Raw genomic sequence first — 19035 nt, forward strand, 5'->3', positions numbered from 1 at the left:
TTGCGTATAATCCTTTGTCTTCTTAGCACATCGCTGCAAACACAACGCAGACCCATGAACAGAGCGAACATCTCTGGATAATCAATCCCTGGCAATGCAACGCTCTGTAAACATCATCCATCCAACACACACTCATCCCAGAACACACAACAACAAAGTTGATTACTTATAAGCAAATGTTTGAGTTAATAGTCTTCAATATGGCCAAATTTTTCTTCTTCTTCTCGTAAAATATATGTAATACAAATCCTTTGAAATTAATGTGTATTCATTTTTTAATTATTTTTGACATGTATTGTTTTTTTTAATTTAATTCATTGCCAAACATATTTATTTCAATGGCATGTATATTTATTTATTTAAGTATTTATTTAATCTTGGGCTAAATAGCGTTCCACAGATCACAGCAAAGGCATGTTTCAATAGATTTAACAGGAACAAATACGTAATTGACCCAGAGCAAATATTGCATTTGCCTTTGTGTAGTCTTCCATAAAAACACACAAACACACATCGAACACCTGCCTGCTGTCATTTCCTATTATTAGATTGCTTACAGAGGGATTAAGACAGATGGGGTTGACGCCTCGATCCTGGTTGCTGATCACTTCTTGATTTATCTTAATATAGATGACCATCTGCATTGTACCTACGGTGTTTGGCACGCAGTGCTGTGACGTACCTGGTGCCAGGTAAATATGATTTACTAGAGATGATTCACAGAAGACGAAGCCATCTGTATTCCCAATGGGCCTCACATACAGTACGAGGGAGCAATGCACCTTCAGCCGTTTTCACGAGTGGACAATCGAGGCAGATGAATATAAAGGCTTGTTTTTATTGATGTGTGTTGCTTGTGTGTGTACGTGTGTGTGTGTGTGTGTGAGAGTAGTGCGCGACCATTTCATCAGTGAAGATGATTGGGTTTGGTCCCGTGAATTCATATGTTGCCAAGATGGAGTCGGCCGCTGCACGCCGATGCCGTCCGCCTGCTGTTTGTCCGTCATTTGATTTGCACAAACCCAATTTAAAATGTTACGGAAATTTCTGCAAACGTTGGCAATTACAGCAAATAACGGGACAAGCTGTGCACAAAAAAAATCAGTGTGGCGTAAATAACAGCGTATCAATTAAGTTTGTTTTAATGTTTGTTTACATTTCAATTTGTTCCGGTGTTTTAATAACAATATTGATGCCACATCATTTTGTATTTGAACAGCGTACAGTATGTAGTACATCTACTTCATTATACATTTTTAGAGTACACAGCTGCAGTTCTCTCTCCAATCCTATACTCACCTATTTGTGTGCAGGTGTGTATTCCTTACTCTTTCAATTGAATATCAATATAAAATCTCACCCTAAGTGTGTTTTTGTTGCAAGGAGAAGAGTATAAACTGTGAATTAGGATCCAGTTCCTTATGCAAGCCGCTTTTATTCCAACCAATGGTGGCTTTAAGCCAAGCCAATGAGCTGCTAAAACTGGCGAAGAGCTTATCGAGCGCTCTCTTTTTTCGTCGGAGTGAAAGTTAACTGCTTGCAGTTTGTGGCTCCGGCCGAGATTTAAAGAGCCTTGATCAAGTCGAATCTGTCGAATTTCATCATCTCTTTTCTTTAAATATTTGTATTATAACTTATTGATTCCGGCACTTCTTTTCTCACGACCGCCTGGGATTCTTGGACACATTTTTGAATTGGTGACCCCGACGTGATCTCTGGTGGTTCGTGGGTGAGAATAGAGATTTTTGGAAAACGAACCGAAGTCTTTTCCAATCCTACTTTTTTCCTGTTTCAGCTGCACGTACACACTCTGCTGTTGGTGATGCGAAAACTAAATATCTGTTTGCAGAAACCACTATTCATTAAATCGGCATAGAAGATACAAATCAGTTATGACAGTAACGTTCATCCCCGAGCCATGCAAGTCACTTTTCAATACCGGCGTTACTACATTGATTGTGGGCGACTTGTGAAATAGGATGATTCAGAATTTGAGTGGTGTATGCACTTGCCACGAAGGTAACATATCACCAGACTGCTTGGGCGCAGCTCCTATCTGTTTATATTAGGCATAATTAGAGATGAAGAAGATTTGCTGTTGAATGATCTTCTGAAAGTATGCTCGGATACATAATTGTGTTTACTGGCTGAGGGAAAACAAGTCTTTCATCTCCTGGAGATAAGAGGGTGATTTGTAGTCCACTTGGTGGCCTCTTCTGTGTATTCTCAGGTCTGAGCTCTTTGTTGCTTTCCGCTCCCCCAGCCTGCCCCTCCATCACTGATTAATGCTGGCGCTCGCCTCGGCGTCATAGAAAGGCTGCTGATAATGACTTTTCACCCGGCTTGGTGGGTCTCTCAGTCCGGGGAGGAGATGAATGAGGTGAAGGGAGGTAGGGAAGTCAGAAACGCAGGATCTCTTTTTTAACCCTTGTATGGTGTTCTTTTTTTTGTGTTACTTACCAGGTGTTGTGGGTCTGTTGGACCCGTTGTATTTTGGGGTTTTTAATTCAACACATTCAAACAATTTATGTTAAAATACTCAACAGATGTTTTCTTCATCCCAATTAGAAGCAATATAAACGGCAAATATGGTGCGTTAGCTAGCTATCTGGGCTGAGCCGCTCCTTTTTTTAACTGTGCAGTTCGTTGATCGACGTAAACACATCTGGAAAGTGTATCCCAGTGATCAGTATGTCGCTTAATCAAGGTTAATATAAGGTTATCCAGCTCATATGATCCTGTCAACTCTTTAATATAAAAAACATTGACAGAACAAGAGTGGAAATACTAATCAGCACTTACTATATCTGTGATTCTCTGCAGCGGTATATGACGGACAGAGCACATTCATAGGTGCTTTTTATAGAACTGTAGAAAGTGTTAATTATATCTTAACTTTAGAATGAAACTCATCTAACACGATGAATGAGACTCCTACGCAATTAGATTAAGAGACTAAAGATTAAATAAAATGGGTCAGCAGGCTAATAACATTTGCATCTGGAGCCTAAATTGCATCGCAAATTCAATCTCAAAGGTGTTCAACCACAGATATAAGTGATGTACCATATACCTTTTGAATAATTAAAACCATGACTTTTATGGCCCAAGTAGTCTTCAAAATAGATTAGTGCTCCTTCTTGTAGTTTCCTACAAAATGCATTACCTCATCTTAAAGCTCCTCATGTATTAACATCTGGGTATTTTATCAATACACACTCAACATATTTATTCCACTTATTTGCCTGCATGTTCATGTCACCTGCGTTTCACAGGTGTCGTGCGACACATCACCTGTGAACCAGTTATGTGTTGCACATCACACATCACAGTGTTGTGTGATGTGTGAGCTCTATGACAAATATGTGTCATACAGCACGCTGCCAAACCGTATTGTATAACACACGGCCTGCCTAATTATCAGTTTTTACTTTGAAAAGTTTGACTTTAAACTTAAAAAAATCCTGCAGATCTTTAAATGTTTACTACATTTGGTGAATAGTGAAGATTTAACATATTTCAAAGCTTATCGTGCAGCATTGTATTAGGTTGAATACACAACAAATGCTGCATTCATTTCACTTTGACACTCACATTTATAAACATAAATTCACATCGGTAGTAATATCCTGGCAAAATATGTTAAAAGTACTTCAAAATGACCAGTCTCGTTAGCTCGGCACTGACTTTCTCGATGCTCTGTGCTCGCCAACAGGCAGACCCACCACTTCATTTGCTATTTGTTGGCAGAGGACGTTTGGAGACTCTCATGCTGCTACGCGACACAAGACAGCCGTCCGGTGCGTCGGCTGCCAGCAGCGTGCTCGGTGGTCGGAAACCCATAGCGCATGGAGAACAGCGCTAAGCTAGGAAGGAGATAGGAAAACTGCAAACGTCAAAGGTTCGGTTGAGCAAATATTAGAGGTTAATTATTTAAAGCAATCGCTTTAGAATTGAATGCAATTATATGCTGACGAATGAATTACTGTTTAAAAAGGTGGAGAAATTATTTGGCACAGGCAATGGAGCTCAAGGGGCATTAAAACTGCCCCAAATAATTCTGATAAACTCTGATAAACCTTCATTTTGTATTCAAATGTTTGTGTGAAAGTTAATCTGACATACGACCCAAGTTTGGATCATTTTGTGAGCCAAGACTAACAAAATAAGTGTTTGTGGAATAGCTTGTGTCGAATTTTACAGCTCGATTTGTTGTTAATACAAACAAGGTTTTTAATTGACTGTGATGCTGAAAAACATTAGTAAATGGTGATAATCTCACCGTTGAATTTCACTTAGCAAAGTGTCTGAGCAGCCTCAGTGTGTGAAGTTTGCCTTCCAGCCAACCTGCATGTCTTTGGTACAATAAATAAACACATATAGTATGTTGTTGTCTGAAGTAACAGCACTTTAATTAAAAAAACTAAATACAGATTGGGATTAATGTCATCGCCATGTCAGATGCACATGGTATCACGCCTAGTTCAGGATGTTTTCCAGGATTTACTTTAATCTCGTGATAGGGTGGGTAGACCGCTTTCCAGCTTATTTGTACTATCAATATTTATTATTATTATTTTATGATAGTCTACCTTTGAGGCAGAGGCCTCCTCGGCCCTTTGAACGGCTCGTTATAGACGACCACACGTACTTTCGGGTTTAGTTTAGGACGGACAGAGCATTATCTATAATATTATTATAATGTGAAATTGTCATGAATGCTGATGCAGGGAGTCGGGGAAGGAGCCGTCCGCAGACTTTGTTCATTTCAATGATTTGATGCAAGACTGAGCTCACAAATCAGAGTAAAAAAAAAAGCAGGGAGGTGACAGACAAAACAGGTTGAAAAAAAAACTATCCAGCAATGAAAGACAAACTGACAAGACAGTGAAAAGACAGGACCATAAATACACAAGAAACAACAAGACACAGGTGGAAAGACGTGAGGGCATGCTGAAAGCTGATTGGTGGTTGAACAATGGTACCGGACCAAGGCCGACAAGACTAATTAAACACAAGGGAACACACAAAAAAGAGGGAAAACCACAAAGACAGGAAGTCAAACAAAAGCAAGACCCATGAAGCAGGGATAGCGTAATGAAACAGGAAGTGAGAACTAAAGTCAGGAGAAACAAGAATATTTAAAATCATTTATAATAAAGCTCAACCATAAAATGATAATACACGCGGTTAGAAATGACATCACACTGTCTCTGTGATGATCCATGTTACTTATCCTCACGTCACGCTTGTCTGCTTTCATTAAAACAAGCCTGGAAAACGGATTTTATGCTGGAAATGCCCAACACCTTTAAGTTTGTTCTGCGCATCAAAGTCCATGAATTTAACAGCCTTACATGTGTCCAACATGTTTGTTTTTTATCCAAAAAACATCATGGCTAATTGTATTTTCGTACCAGCATATGCTATAGTACGGAAGCCCATTTCCGCCATAAAAAAAATGACAAAAATAATTTCGACTTCTTTTTTGTTGTCATAATTATGACTTTTTGTCATAATTGTAATTTCTTTTTTTGGTCATCATTATGAATTTTTGTTGTCATAATTATGACTTTTGTGGCTGGAATGGGCTTCCATACGATTCAGATGAGTCATTTTGAGTTTACAGGAAGATATAGAGGTCGACAGAAAAAAAGTCTTACTTATTTGTCATTTTTAATGCTAGATATCAATTTAGGTTTTAGTATAATTACTAGAATGTGATTGCTTCAAATAAATTAACATACATTAACATCTGTACCTTGTGGCCGTCACTAGAAATTCATTAGTCATGCAATGCTGGTTTGACCAAATAGACCTCAGACATCATGTTTAGTCATTTATTTTTCATGACTAAATCTTTAGCATCATCTTCTGCCAGACTTTTAAGCTCCAACGTGTCGACCTCACCCACAATTAAGAGCTGGGGAAAGTGAACTCTGTGATTTATGATATTAAGTGTGTTTTCCTTCAGTTTTTTTAAGGAAGTAAACAACAGTCAACATCTAGGAAGACCATTTGTAATACTAAGTTTATATTCCACGCCTTAAATAGACACAAGTTAGCTTAGCCTGCTAATGAAACTTTTAACATCAACGTCTCATGAGCGAAGCTGGCAAAGTATCGTTGTGTTTAACGTGTGCAGAGAAGAGGGCACGATTCTGAAATTGTGTTTAAATCTACTACATACATTGTGTCATAGATTGTGATAGTGCAGCTATTTGTTTTGTTTATTATCAGTAGGACTACATTTCAAAGGACATCATCTTCTGCAGTACATGCACTATAGATCACACAGGTGTGAATAATGTTAATTATTGCCACAGTAACATCATTATTCATACAGCGAAGCATGATATACGGCGTTATGATGTTCATTCTTGTTTGATCCATGAGCAGAGGAGCAGACAGTTGAAAGTAGAGAAAGAAAGGAAATTGAAAGATGAAAGTCGAAAACAAGTCTCTTTGGAAAAGCTGTGTGCGGAGGAAATACTGCAGAGTGTGGTGGCTTTGATCATTCTGCCATGAAGTCTGAGTTTCGAGTTTGAAGGAGGTAAATTTGCGCACTTGGGCAATTATTAGCCAGTGCAGATTGTTCTCTAAGGTCCGCTGCACATGGTCAACATCTTCTGAGTTGTTTGTTGGACATTTCTATGGGTTAATCTCAGTGAACAGGTACATTTCAATTAAATGGGTCAATCCATAACAAATGCAAAATATTCTGGTATTGTTGAGGTAATGTGTGTGTATCATACGGTCTTGTTTGTTGTTTGAATTAAAAAAAACATTTTTTTACCATGCAACCCCTCGTAAAATAAATTGTATCTCCAGCCAACAGTCAGAATAACCAGTTTAAGTGGTCGTCAGTTTGCATTATTTCAACTTTGTTTAGGAGAAAACTCAAAACATTGATACCCATGATGCCTGGCGGCCATGGAGGAGCCATTAGGATTATAAATTCATCCGACATTGTCAGAAAGTGACTTGATATAAGCTCCAGACTGTTTTAAAGTCAGTTTAAAAACTATATATATATATTGTTCGCTTCCACATGTCATTATTGATGACGTTTCTTTGTATATTATTTCATACTATAGTACTAATAAATACCTTACGAGTCAAACTTATTTTTTCCAGAGATCTGCAAAGTGTCTGCACAAAAGTAAAATATTTTATCTTCAGCTGTCCGGTTTGCCAGAGCCAATTATGTAAGCCCATTTCAGCCTCAAAAAAAAAATAATTCATGATTATGACAACAAACACAAAAAAATCATTGTGACAACAACAAAAAAGTATGAAAAAAATAAATGACAAGTAACTGCACTAAAGTGCTCCAGCGAGCTACAGCTGGTAAAAAGTGACATCATTCTGGGTATCCAGCTAAAGTCACCACAATGAAGAAAATACAAACGACGCTGGACACTATTCCGCGTTTGAGTTTTTTCCTTCAGCGTGCTCCTGCAAAACACCCGAGGCACTCGGCATTGCAAAAAGCAATCACAAGAAGAAGCCACAGGCTGCTACAACAGCCTCGGTCTGATCGGGGCCTCGGGGACGATAGATTATTAGATTATTAAGAATTGTGCTGTCGGTGCACGTTTAATCTAAAGCGCTGATGAACGATACGCTGATAAATGTACACGACTCACAAACAATATCTTGATCAGTTCTCACATAGTCAGATCTCATGGCCGCCCTTGATCTACATTTTGTCAGAACCTTGATGATCATTTGTCAGAACATTGGTGTGAAACCATTTGGTAAGGTGGTGGGAAGGTGACTGAAACAGGGTGTCCATGAATCCATGAGCGGGAGTTGAATGATTGAAAGGTGCCCAGTGTCTCATAATTGCAGTGGATTACACTTCCATAGACATGTGAATACCTCTAAATGATCCACTGCCCATAATCTGTACCTGTACACTTACATTTTATGCACTGGTGCCTTGTAATGTTCCATTTGACAAATGGCTTATTCACAGGCTGTGTTTATTGCCTCTCTCGGGGTTAGCCTTCAGCTGCAGTCCATGAACTTCCAGGAGAACACGGACTGTTTCTAACTTTCACTTCTTCCTGGCCTCATTTAATGTACAGTAACAGGGTTTTTCCATACCCTTAGCCTTCCCCTATTCCCAGCAGTTCCCAGTTTAATGAGGTCTGCTGCTGGAGGCAGCCGGACTAAAGCTTCTTTCCTGTTCACCGTTCAGTGTTTGCTGGAACAGGTCACTGCGTCAAAACACCTGCTGTTCAACGTTGTGATTGAATGTGTTCGATACGTTCATTGATCTCTCTCTTCTCTTTCACACAATCCCTTGCATCCTCACATCTCTACATACATGCAAAAAAAAGTTAAGGGTCTCACTATATTTGTGACAGATGTGATATTTTCCTTCGCTTCACTAGAAGCAAACATAAAAAAAAAGACCTGTTGAATTAAATTCATCATCCCAGTGCTGACAGTTTCCAGTTGTGAGGCGTATTAATAGAGTTTATGGAGCTGACGGTGTACATGGGGCAAAGGTCACAGGGAACATTTGGTCCCTTGTGTGGAATCTGTCCTCTCCATCTCCTCCATCATCACTCATTGTGTCACCCGTTGCCTCGTACTGTGACTTTCAGACGTGTGCTTCAGGTTTTTTTTATAGACTTTTTTCATTAAAGACAAGAAAAATGACGGGACACCCGTCACAGATGTGGTGAGCATTCATAGAAGTAATATAAATATTGTTTATAAGCACTTTAATTCAAAGCACTCATCAGAGAGCTAACCAATGGGAGTGTGAGGCCCAGTCGAAAAGCCCCCCCTGAACCCTCAGACCCTGAACTCTTAAACCCTAAACGCTCAAACCCTGAACCCTCAAACCAGGGGGCGCAGCCAGCCTGAAGGCTGCGTTCACAACCATACATCCCATTTCTGGGGAGCATTCCCAAATACATAAGCAGCAGATGTTGTCCACAGCGGCGCTCTTTTCAGGTGTACATTAAAGTGGAAATGATCCACGTACAAATTGTGGAACAGAAGGCTTCGAATGATGAAACTGTGTCGAACACATTGTGGCACATTTTAAGACACCCTGCGGTTATTTACCGGCCAACATCAATCATAATGCAATGTAAAAAACAACAATTCAGAGTTATTCCTCTCAGCAAGGTGTGTGTATATGCTTGTGTGAGGGGGGTCTTAGCTGATGCAATTGGTGTCAGTGTTTCAAACCCCTTTGCAAAGCAGCTGGAGACAGAGGAGCTCCCTCAGCCCTCTTTCCATTAATCCCCCACTCTCCTGGAGGAGTGGAACAGGTGAATATTTCACGCCGGCTGCACAGAAAGAGGGATGAGGCCTCCGGTTGACGCTGGACTCCATTTATAATGGATGGGTGGAGATGGCTGAGCTTGTCTCATAGAGAGTAAAGAATGTTCCCGAGGGAATCTCTCGTCATACTTACATTCGTCCGGCCTCGTCTCTGCTTGGACGCTCTCTGGACGCTTGTTATTTGTGGAACAGACATGATGCCATCCCTGTTTTTACCAGAGAAAACAGGTTGTTATGTTGGGTCCAGCCCACTTTGCTGTAAATCATTACATAAAACAGCTATTGCTGGATTGGGAAATTAAGACCGACACCCAGCCGGTTGGTATTTTTCTGTTGTCTGACTTCGGTAACCAGCTGATTATAATTAGGAGGACCTGTTTTTTTTGTTTGTTTTGTCCAGAAAACCAATATTCCTACTTTACATAGTTATTTCCTTGCCTTTCATAAGTATACATAGTTGTAAATCAGACTAAGTCTTGAACAGTGACATTGTGAATAAAACATATATCATGGATGACGGGTGCTGTACATTGTTTTCTTTTTATAAATAAGGATTCACCACGAGAGGATTCCCTACAACTATCTCGTCTTTGGTATGCTCATAAATTATTGAAGTCGAGTGGATAGTGCAGGGCTGAAGAGGTTCTGCTTTCACATTACGCCATTTTTGTGTTTTGTGTGTCTTTTAATCTCATGCCTGTGAGTGTGTGCTGTTGTGTATATGTGAGTCGGGGTTACAGCAGAAGGGGGTGTCTTTCATTGGTGGAAGTTTAAATATATTCAGGCTTTGGTCTGAGAGCCAACATGCCAGTTCACAATGTCACAAAGGACTTTTTGATGGAAAGGAAATGGAAAGAAGAAAAAAAGAAGAAAAAGAAACAAGTGGTTTTGGGTCAAGGCATTGGATATCCTTTCAAGCCTGAACACTCCACTGGGTGTTTCAGCAAATGTCAAAGTCACTTCTGGCTGTGGACAGACAGCCTAATGGACCACAGCACAGCGAGAGTGGGAGGGCAACAGAGAAGGAGGCAAACCAAAGGCAAACATACGAGAGAAATGGAACAACCCGGCCACATCCAGAACAGACTGAGGAAGAGACTTCTCAATATCTTTCACTGTCTGCGTTTTTTTAATGCTCTGCTTTGTTTTTGAGACGCAGGAGAAAATCGGAGCACAACCCAGCCGTCTCAGCTCCCACTAATAAACATCGGAGGCACTCTGAAATGTACAAAAGCTTGAAGGATGACGAGTTGAAGGGCTGCTTTTGGCTCGTGTTTCCAGCAACGCAGTGTTTTGACTGGAGGAAAACAAGCCAGGAATTAAAGCGTGATCAGGATGCAAGCCATGAGAGCGCTTGACAGGAAATTGTTGATGAATACTTTTCTTTACAGATATCTGACAGTTGCACTGTAGCACTGTTTTCTCACTTGTCAAATTGAATCCCCATAAAATGCTGCTTCATGTGTATGGCAGCTATCTTTGTTGACACATTATATTGCTCACAATTTCCCACGATGTATGCATTCGGACTACAGAACAACAATACAAATATATATTAATCTCTATCAATCTATCTATATATGTACGTATAGATAGATAGATACAAAAAAAATACGTGAAAGGGCCTTCTGGAGACCCGAGACGTGTGATTGGTCACTGGACCCGCGTGACCATTAACATGCGCTGTGATTGGTCAGTGAAGCTAGAATCTCAGGACTTACTGATGACCCCTTTCCCACAGATGTTTATGTGCATCTGGTGAGTTGAATACTGATTATGTTACTGTTTTTTTAAATTTAATCATAAACTAGCCACGGCGCTGGAGTTGCTGCTGCACCTGGGGGTGCTGGTGCTTCTCCCGCGGCCTCTTGGGAAAAGAGAGGTGGGTACCCTCCATACATGTGGTTATACCATCTTCAATAACACCAGTATGTGCTGTGTTCATACTAACCCTGTTGCAAGGAGTTAAACACAGACAATGGCTTCTTCCACCGATCAGCAAGTGGAGAACTTGTCAGAAAAAAAACAGATTGACTGTTTGCAGAGCTTCCAATTACCTCAGACCGTCTAACCTGTAATTATATTTTCACTCAACAAAGAAGTGTAACAGCCATAAACAGCGCCCATCTGTTTCGGAAAAAGCATTCGCTTGAAGAGCACTGTTCCACCTGGCCGCTGTTTACAGTGCTGTCAACAACACTCTGCGCACATCGTCTCAATTTACACTGACGTCACCGCCGCTGCCCTCCAACTCCCCTCAACAGTCACACACTCAGCTCTCGTTAATTGCGATATACTACTGTATGCGCTGGTAGGGGCGGTTAGGAATCGTGCTGACTCTGTATATCTGCAAAAAAATATATTTTCTGTCTGTGAGTCGGTGGCAAGGAGGAAAATTCCACAGAGGAAAAAGTATAGTTTCAAGAGCAAAATAACAAAAAAAAAGAACTCAAGAAGGAAATATAATGATGAACAATAATGTCATATACTTTAAAATTCCAGAAACCCCAAAAAAGAAAGACCAAGGACAGTAATAGCTGACAAAATAAGAGGCTGTTAAATAAGTGACGCACTTTTCAGCCATCGCTATGCCCGTTCCCATTTCAGTCACAAAGCTGTCGATGTGCTCAGTAATTTGGTCTTTTTGACCTGTTTTATATATATAGTCTATATACCTGACATTGACAGAAGACAGCTGTGGGTCATCAATACGTCTACTACTAGAGCTACAGACAATATGTTTAGTTTTATAAATATTTTGTTTGTTCTCTTTCACCCAATTAGAAACTCTACAGGTCCTGATTACTAGTTCATCTTTGATTGAAACTAGACAGTGTCATGTCATCTGCATGCAATACCATGTCAGCATTCTCAATTGCCAGAGGCAGATCATTTATGGAAATAGAAAAGGGGCCGAAGCCACTTCCCTGTGGGACCCCACAGCTGATTTATCTGTCTGATAAGCCACCGTTATAAAAGACTCTGCGATCTCTCAGAAAGATAACTGACCATCGAAGAGAGTGCCGCATTAGTGAATCCATATTTCTTTAGTTCAGTCATCATCATATCATGGTCTATTGCATCAAATGTAACTGAAGTCAGGCTGCAATGTTCTTGTTATCCATCTGCTTCAGCCAGTCATCAGTTAGCGGTGCATTGGCAGTGGCAAACCGTCACTGTTTGCCATCTCGATGGTCAATACCAGCCAGTTTCTCATTTGGCAGAAATAACAACATTCTCTCACGAAGCATGGAGCACCTACAAGAGAGGACAAAAGGAAATCTCATTTTGTGTAAAATAGTAATACAGCAAATTTGTACGAGATGAAAAGAAAATCATCTTTTTATTTTCTTTTTTACACAAACACACGGCTTTCATCCACCGCATTTTTTTGTGTGCTTCATTGCTGGATGACTCAAGGTGTGAGGCATCACACCTTCAGTGAGCTGAACCGCAGCCAGGCCAGTTTGTAGATAAGAAATCTATCCTTCAGATGCACAGCGATGACTTTGTCTGCCCTTCTGATTGTTTTGCAGGGGCCCCTGCTTTGATGGCTCGGACTGGAGGGATAAGAAAAGGCCAAAGCGACGGAAATCTGGGTTCTGTTTTTGCCAACACTGTCTCTCTGTATTGATTTTTGTCTGCAAATCTTCAAAGAGGATGCATTTATGCCTGAAGCACGAGACAGTGGAGGTGCGGAGAAGCTATTGAGACAGTTAGAGTGCAACTAATGTAGATTTGGCTCAGTCAGAGGGTTTGTCATTGAAAGGAGTGGGTTGCCAGTTCAGGAAACACTTTTATGAAACGAGCGAGGTGATGGGTTGATTTATTGATCTGGCACACTTACATAAACCCGAGGCACAGACACTTGGTTTCACAGAGAATTTAATGTGAGTTTGCCTTGAAGACAAATCCCAATTTAGGAGCAGATGTGTAATTATGAAACATTTCACTGAAGATCTTTTATGATTTCAACATCTAAAAATAAACTGTAAACAACTTATTGTAGAATAAATCTTCTGTATTGGTAGCTGAGAGCAAATGTCCTTCTACTGAAATCACCACAATAATCATCTTTTACTGTAACTTTTAATCCAAGGCAAGATTGATAGATGTATTTAGTACCACGGCGTAATGCATCACAGTTAAGTTTGTTATTGTCCACAGCAAAAGTATAATACTGTGATAGTGGCAGATGGGTTGCTTTACAGGCAACACACACACATTGCCACGAAACCAGTGTGGGAAGGTTCACATGGTCACAGGAAGAGTATCTGAGAATACGTTTTTACTGCCAAACTGCCCAACATGATCCGAATTCTTCTGACATTGTAAAACCCTCCCATCTGGTACCCAAAAAGTGGGTAAAAAAAAATACTAAGAATTAATTGCATGCACTGCTCCTTATGCCGGCACAATCGGTGTGGATATTCTTTCAAAAATGATGCCGGCAGCAGTGACACCTCCACGATAACAGGATCATGCTTTAAGATTTCATACAGATTCTGTGAGAAAAAAAGATGACCGTCAGGGCCATTTATCATGTCTTTGAGTGGTTCTGTCTTTGCGGGGAACAGGAAATGTGTCCTGTGACATTTGGCCACATCATCTTGAATTATTAGCGCCTTCTAAGAGGACACAGGATTTATCACCACTTCTGTCCCAACACCCTCTGATGCCGCACCAAGCAGGACTCGTGAGTCTCCTCCTGGCGAGCTGTGACAGGCAGCCTGTGCAATGCAGAAAATATCACAATTAACATTGCACCATAGATTGTATAGTTAAAAAAACACTAATTATTACAGATTCACCCGACATATAATCAACATTTAAGTTCCATTAATTTCCACAGTTAAACCAAATAGCTGCTGCTAGGTATCGAATATTAAATCAACTTTAGGAATTTTTTGGAGAGTTTTTGGATAATCAGATTTCTTTGGTGCATATATGTTTTTTCCAAAAGGGGCAATGATAGAAGCTAAAAATATGTAAGTAATTTACCTTTATGAATATGTGTCTTTAACATGATTAATAAATGCACTTTTGCCAAAAAAAAGAACTGAAGATTGTGTAGGAAAAAGCAAGTGGCACCGGATGTAGAGAGTGTGTGTACATATTACACATTATATATTATCATGTGGCTTTCATGTAATTATCTGACTCTAGCGCCCTTTCGAGGGCATCACTGGCCAAGGTGATGGCTTGGCAGCAGCAGCGCAGGTGGTTTGGTGTTAAGCTTAACCGCCTCGTACCAACTGATCCAAACATACAGAAAAAACAACATTTTAAAAGTTGTTTTTTTTGTGTTGCAGACAGACCTAACGAGGCATGATTATAGGCTTTTTTCACAAATCAGCTTCATTGTGGAGTTATTTTACGATCCTTTTTATCTGCTCATTGTAAAACCGCCATTAAGTTACCACAACTATACCGCAATAACTCATTTTCCTGAGGTTGTTTATGCGTGTATGTACAGATTCTTTTGCCGCGTAGCTTGAATAATCAAAACCTCGGCCTCAGTTAAATCCACGAGGAAAACACAGTCGAGCTTTTGAAATGGGGGACTTCACTTCCCTGGATGTAATCTGCTCAGATAAACCTGCAGAGAGCATTTTACAGTTACAGTCTTGGGAGAGATAATCCTACCTGATGTCACATCAGAGGAGGGGAAGGCTGCCGAGGTTATCTGTGCAATAATGATCGCTCTTGGGACTCCTGGCAACTGAGACGCAGCAGCTGGATTTCCTGGTCAACTGTACCCCGTCACTGTGTAGTCAAACACCGGTGTTTCTTTTCATGTCCTCTTTGTCTCATTTTAGCTTGTTTGTTAGCTACGTCTTTCACAAAGCTACGTACTCACTGCCTGTATTCATTACTTTCTTGCTGCTCGTGCAGTTATGGGACAGTATTTTGCAAAAGGGTTTCAAAGAAATGTTTTGTTTACCCTGCATACATGTCCAAGTGTAAATGTTAATGTGGTGGATAATGATGGACCTGCAGCAAAAGGTCACAGTTGACAGGTGACAAACTACCCTCAGAGGGCGTAATGGTACAAGCCGACTTGAAGTTTAACATCTGGGATAAACAAGTTCTTGTTTTTGTATTTTGAAATGTCTGAAGTGCCATAGAAACAGCATGTGACTAACTTGTTACTCAAACTTCTGCTCCATTGAAGAGAAAACACGTTGACAGACATAAACATCGGACTTGTGTTCACTGATGAGGATTAAATAAATATCATCATTTTGTCCTCTTCCTCTGCAATTCTTAAATTGCTAACTGGAACATCAGCACCAACAGTTGTTTATCCTGACAGCTCCGACTATTTTCACAATGCTATTTGTTGCAAATATATACATTTGCATTTATTTTGCTGATATTCGTGTTAATTAGAGAAAAGGACTAAAATGTCACTGTTTCTGTATGCCTTTCACTCCACTTCTTATGCACCATAGTGTTGTGGCAAGCTGGCCAAGTGTGCGAGGTGAAGCTAGAAGAGCTAATGGAAACAAATGGTTGTCATTATGAGTACTTTGCATTAAACTGCAAATGCTCCAAAACAAAGCTCGACAAGGAGTTTTCACCACGGCCGACATGGCACAGAGAGGCGAGACTCCATCTCTGCTTCTACTTTTTTATACACTTTGTGACTTACGGTTCAACTGTTCCCAAAGGAAAAATGTGTCAGCTCTGGTACTATAAAGCTGAGTGGATACAGCATTACAGTAACACTGCCACATACAACGTTATTTCCCACTGGGCCCACCAATGCTAAAAATGAATGTGGTCTGGTTACTAGAGGGTCTTGGATAAACGTCATCGTCAAATGACAACGGATAGGTGATTGTTTTCATTTTAAGTTGCACCGTATTTGAAAAAGACTAGCGTGTAGGAATTAAGAGGACTTATTGCTAACGTTACAAACCATGATAGCTAACGTTACAAACCATGATAGCTAACGTTACAAACCATGATAGCTAACGTTACAAACCATGATAGCTAACGTTACAAACCATGATAGCTAACGTTACAAACCATGATAGCTAACATTACAAACCATGATAGCTAACGTAACAAACCATGATAGCTAGCGTTACAAACCATGATAGCTAACGTTAAAAACCATGATAGCTAACATAAGCAACCATGATAGCTAACATAAGCAACCATGATAGCTAATGTTACAAACCATGATAGCTAACGTTAGAAACCATGATAGCTAACGTTACAAACCATGATAGCTAACGTTACAAACCATGATAGCTAGCGTTAGAAACCATGATAGCTAACGTTACAAACCATGATAGCTAACGTAACCAGCCGGGTTCAAATGCTTAGCTGTAGGCCTCGGCTAAGTTGGTAGCTAACGACATTGTGTTTTATCAGCTTTACTCCATGGACACCTAACAGTGTAGATATCTACCGCCCGGGTCCTCCACTTAATTTTTTTTTTGTGGTAATAATTATGACTTTTTTTTTGGTGGTGGAAATGGGCTTCCACAAGAATCAGTGTGGTTGGATCGATATTATCTTGCATCAGGGCGTACATTCATCAGTCCCCACCCTCTGCAACCGACGAGTCCAGTCGGGTGGACCCTGCATGAAACGTGTTAAAATTGCACGCCGCCACCAACAGATGCAATTTCACGTTTGTCCCACACCTTTTTATTGGAAATAACTCAACGTTGGCTTTGCTTTGGCATTGTTTCCATGGTGCCGGCATGTCATTTTAACACATTCTGCGCCACCATCATGTAATGCACTATTAATCAAGGTTGTTGTTTTTCACATGTTTCTGTGAGACTGAAAATAAGGGTGTGAAGGTTGTTGACCTGGGAACAGCATTGACATTCAACTCAGACGGTTCATCTGCTTCATTTACTTTCCCATGACTGAAACCATACCACCAGTAAAATGTATTATGACAAGCTGTTTTGGGGTGGCATTTAACCTCGTTAATAACTGTTTGTGTTGATTTTATACATTTTAATGACCTACGTAGCCTCTCCCGCCTATGTACTCGCCTTCATCACATATGCTAGTGATTCACAATTGCGATACAAAGACTCAAGTTCTCTAGAATGCTTTTTAAAAATTTTCTTAGTGTTTGAATTTGCGAGATGTGCAGTTGTTCTCCTTTTGGAGCTTGGCTGTCACTTCCTACACAAAAACAAGTCATACTTGTTCACCTTTTGATGTGGGAGTGCTGACTCATGTTCCACCTCCTCTTCCGCTGGCTCGTATGTGTAACGTCAACTTTTCGTGTGTACTCCGGATGTGTGGTTTATATCCTTACCATCGTCTCACGCCCCTTCCTTGGACCACAAGCTTTCTATGGTGCTCTTCAATTCATTGGAAGCCATCATCTTTTCCTTCACACAAACAGCAAGCTGATGAAGAGGAAGATCAAACTTAATTGGGCCGCTTTAGCTGGCAGTGACGGGAGAGAGCGCCTTGCATATGGAGGAGGAAGACCAGATATCTGTCTTTCAACTGTGCTTCACGACAACACTATTTAAATCCTATCCTTACTTCCAGGTTGCTTTGTTATGGCATCCAGCACGCAGAGGGAAGAGAGGATTATTACAAACAGCAAGGTAAACTACAAACTAATTAGGATAGATTGCACTCTCTCTATCTCTGCCATTTCTTTTCCTCTCTAATTTCCGGTCCGGGAATGATGCAGGGGAGAATCTAATGTCTGTGTTTGCAGAAAAGGAGTATGTTTTCTCCCCTTCTGGTTGAGGAGCTGATAGTTTGACAGCGTCGGGTGGATTTCGGTACCGACCCCACTCGCTTTATTTCAACGAATTTTGTGTCAAGCTAAAATTAACACACGGTCCCTGACAAGCCCCTCACGGCAGTCACATTATCCATGATGTGCTCCGGCGAGGGGAGAACCACCAAAGTGTGGTACTTTCAGTTTTCATTGACTGCTGCCCCCACATGTACTGCCTCATCGTGTTGTTTACATTGACATACTCCTGCTCTCCCACCTCTGCCCTAAAAATAGAAAACTAAACTTGTTAGTGGTCTTCACCTTTAACCTTGTTATTTCTCACCCTCTCCTTCATCTCACACACACACACACACACACATTTTTTTATACGAGCAGGCTGTTAGGGGAAATAGAAATGCTCTTCCGTATTGAGCTGTGGCTTTGTTGGATGTCTATGGATGGGAATGTATGATAAGAGAAGGAAACAGGCTCCGCTGTGGAGCTCTGGGGAGCAGAAGCCGCTCTCACTTTCACAGGAAATGGCACTTTCAGATCTCCTTCGAGCTGCATTGCAGAACTTCTTTTCTTCTTTGAGAAAGTGACCCCGTTGTAACTGTTTGTACTCAATGCGACATCAAGACGGGGTCGTAATGTCACCAAGAAGTCTCAATCAAGCCAATGAAATAAGTACCACGCAGTCAGGCCACAAGGGCAAGCAAATCATAAATCACTACTTAGAAGTTTTGCACGATATCTTAGCAACTACAGCAACGTGATCGTGGTTTCTATAGCAGTGGCAAGTCAGAAGATGGATTCACATCAACGTAGGTGTCTTAACAGCCTCAGCAGCAAATGTTTGCTGCATAAAAACGAAGAGGGAACACAAATGTTCCCCCCAAACGTCATTATAAAAAGAAAATCAATAATTAACATCATAAAACCAAAGGAGAAAAAAAAATAAACGCAATCCTTTTAGGTCCCCATTGAAAAGACTGAACTCAGAATAC

The sequence above is a fragment of the Clinocottus analis genome, unplaced genomic scaffold, assembly GCF_023055335.1.
Source record: "Clinocottus analis isolate CAN_PGR_092001 unplaced genomic scaffold, fCliAna1.0.p SCAF_23, whole genome shotgun sequence".
Classification (NCBI taxonomy): domain Eukaryota; kingdom Metazoa; phylum Chordata; class Actinopteri; order Perciformes; family Cottidae; genus Clinocottus; species Clinocottus analis.